Below are 3471 nucleotides of genomic sequence, written 5' to 3' on the forward strand. Positions count from 1 at the left end.
AACCAAAGACTCATTGACAGTTTCTTTCAGCATAGAAACAGCAGATAGAAGAACAACCATGTTATCTATCCTGTATATACATACATACAAAATTTTTCCTTCTTTCCCCAGAAGGGCTTTCTATAGACACTAAGCCAGACCTTACTGATCAGACAACACCTAACGCTGCTGGCCTTAATGTCCAGGAATGTAAAAGGCTTTATATACATTATCTCATTTAATCTTCACAACAAGGATATAAATTAGGTAGTGCTTTCATTTTTCTCAGGTTACAGATTAAAGGAATAGCGAGGTTAAGCAGCATCCCAGAAGGCTACACCAGTAGAGCTGGGATTCTCGCAGAGTCAGTAGCAACAGTGCTGTACTCTTAACATGCTATACTGCCTCAGCTTTATTTTCTATAATGATGTTACAAAGTGTTTCCTATGAACCAATGCACCATATGTGCATCATAAAATGTTCAGGGCACCTAATTACAGTCCCCTTTAATTAAAAACTTGAGCATTCCCTCTTGGAGCCCCCAAGTTTTTTCAATTTTGACTCATTTACAAACTTCAATATTATAAAACATATTTATTAAGCAGCTGACCTTCTAAAGTTCCTTTTTTAATTATGGACAAACATCTTAGATATGCTGTACATTGGAAAGAGAAAATCAAAATTAGCTTCATGTACTCAATTCTATAAAAAGTTATTAGCAATTAGTACAGACTTAAGGGGGGGGAGGGAAATAATTAGCCCTCTTGCCCTGAAAATTAATGGGTCCTTTTCATTATACCCCTAAGGGGTATTTTACCCAATAACATTCCATTTCAGATTAATGTAAAACGAAAACTACATTATTTGAGAATGCTGGCTACATAACGATTACAAACCACAAATCCCACAAAGATTAACAGAGAAGGAAGATCAAGCGGAACAACGAACTATTAATAATTCTAGACAGGATGAAGGTAATAAAATCAATGTGTCAATCATTTCACCAGAATCAAGAAGCCACAATATTTTCTTAAAGCATGGTCAAGCTTATGTAACATAGGAGTTTATATATTTCTTTGTAGATGAAGCTAGGCTTTTAAGAGTAGGTAGTTACTGAATAATTATAAAAAGAAATTAAATATACGCCATAAATTCCAATGCAAGGATCTGTACGGAAAGATACTTTCTTTTCACCATTTCTCGGGAAAATCGACTTGACTTTCCTGAACGAAGAGTGAAAAAATGATTCAGAACAGGCCAAGTTGAGAGTGTTAGCAGCTCTAAATGACCACTAGGGGGCAAAAGCAGACAGAAGCCAGATATTAAATTACCCGGAGAACGCATTGGCACTCACTAAAAACCAAGAAACAAGACAACATTGCTCAGTTTTCTCTTGTATCTGCTATCATGCGTAAGTAACCATTTTAAGAAATACTGGCCTACGGCCTGTGGTAACAGTGACATGAAGTCCCAGACAGTACTATTTTAGCATCTGTTCCTCTCCAACTCCAGTTTTATTGTCCTCTTCATCCTGACAGTGACTGGGCTCCTTCTGGCTTACCCTTGTGGTTCCCCTCATTACTAGGCAACTTACGGTCTGATTCCAGGAACATCATCCAAACAAATGTGACTTTATATGGCAGTCCCCAGCCACCCACATTTAACCTATACCACAGTCATTTTGTAACAGATGTAGAGTTCACGTCTCCCACTCTGTGACTCTGTGTTAAGGTCTAGCCAGGAAAAGTTACAGAAGATCAAACTAAGCGTCACACATATAAAATATGTCATGATATCCTCACCAATTTGTGAAAACTTTACCCCAGATAAACCCACAAAGACATACTTTTTTGCAGGAAGTAGAAGTTGGATTCTGAAATTCTCAATCTCATCTATATATCAATTTAATCATTGTCTATGCACTGAGAAGCAAAAATTGGTGGTTTTTTCTTCAGCAAACTGGCATTTAATGTGCGTCAGACTAAAAAGTTATGAGATAGGAGCCTTGTCTTCATGGAGCTTGCAGTTGAGTGAGAAGCCAGGCATAGAAAAGGAGAAATACCATAAACAAGTAGAACATTACAGTCTGTGTAAATCATGATGATTCAGGCGGGGGATTGCTTAGTTGACAGTAAAGAAAGGAATTGGGAGCAATGAAAGATCAGAAAATGCCTTGGCTTCTTGGAGAAGAGGACCCTGAATCTAGTGCTAAAGGAAGAGTAGAGGTAGCTAGATGAAGAGAAAGTGGAAGGGCATGAGAGCTAAGAAGCAAAGCGATCACAGGATGGGTATGGGGGTTACCACAGAAGTTGTGTGCTGCTGTTGTGTTTAGTGGGATTATGAGAGACAGAGCAGGAGGAGAGGGTAAGAAAAGAGCTCAATGTGCTTTAAGTGTTAGGCTGAAGATTAAAGACTCATCCTTTAGGCAACAAAGAGCTGGGGAGCTGATTTAAGCAGGGGACATTGATCATTCTGGAAGGTTTTGAGTGGCATGAGATCCAGGTCAGACAGACTAGCTAGGAAGAGGCCACAATTATCCAGACATGATACAACCCTGACCTAAGACACTGATAATCTTAGCGCAACGTGGAAAGAGTTGACATTTGAGTTCAGATCCGCAGATCTTGCTAATTCATTCCACATGGGGATGGACTGAGGGTGAAGGGGGAATCAGGAGTGGCTCTTGGATTTCTGGCTGGGATGACTGAGAGGGTGGTCCAGCCTCAGTGGGGATGGAGAATGCAGGGAAAGGAGTGGGGCTAGGGGGTGACACATGGATTGAGAGTTGGAAATACCTCGGGCATATCCAGGTACAGATGTCTGACAGGTTTGCTAATATCAGGCAGGTGAGCTCCAGACATTTTAGGCTGAATTCTTAGGTCACCAGCAGCAGAAAATATGAAATGGATAAGATTTTTCAAGAGGATAGATACAGCAAAAGGACAAAGACTGAACCCCAAAACTGGTGGAATAAATGGAAAATGTGGGTCCCAAAGATGAGGCAATGAAGCAAGCATCTTAATGGTGGAAAAGTCAGAGAATGATCTCAGATTACAGGTTAGAAATATGCAAAGATCGTACTCATGTCCCTATAAGAAAGGGAATACTAATAAATATCTAACACAGAATTCAACCTCAGGAGCCTTATAATATAGTAAAGGAACAAAGCACATTCATAAAAGTGTTTGAAGGAAAACCTAAGGAAGAGCGAGACAGTGGGGGAGGGCAAAGTCTGGAGTACTAGATGGGAGTAAGGGAGCCAGGAAGATTGCAAAGAGATGCAGGACTTGGCTGACTTTGAGAGCCAAATGCACCATGGGTAGAGGATTCACCAAGGAAAGGGAATATGACAAAAAGGCCAAGAGGAGGACAAATGTAGCATCAACTACAGATGGCAAAGCCTTTTCACATTACAAAATACAGATAGAACTAACTGGAAAGACAGCCCAAAGCCAGGTCTTAAGGGCATGGACGCCCACCCGGGAGTTCAGA

This window comes from Chinchilla lanigera, unplaced genomic scaffold (assembly GCF_000276665.1).
Source record: "Chinchilla lanigera isolate Chin_1 unplaced genomic scaffold, ChiLan1.0 scaffold00165, whole genome shotgun sequence".
In the NCBI taxonomy this organism is placed as follows: Eukaryota; Metazoa; Chordata; class Mammalia; order Rodentia; family Chinchillidae; genus Chinchilla; species Chinchilla lanigera.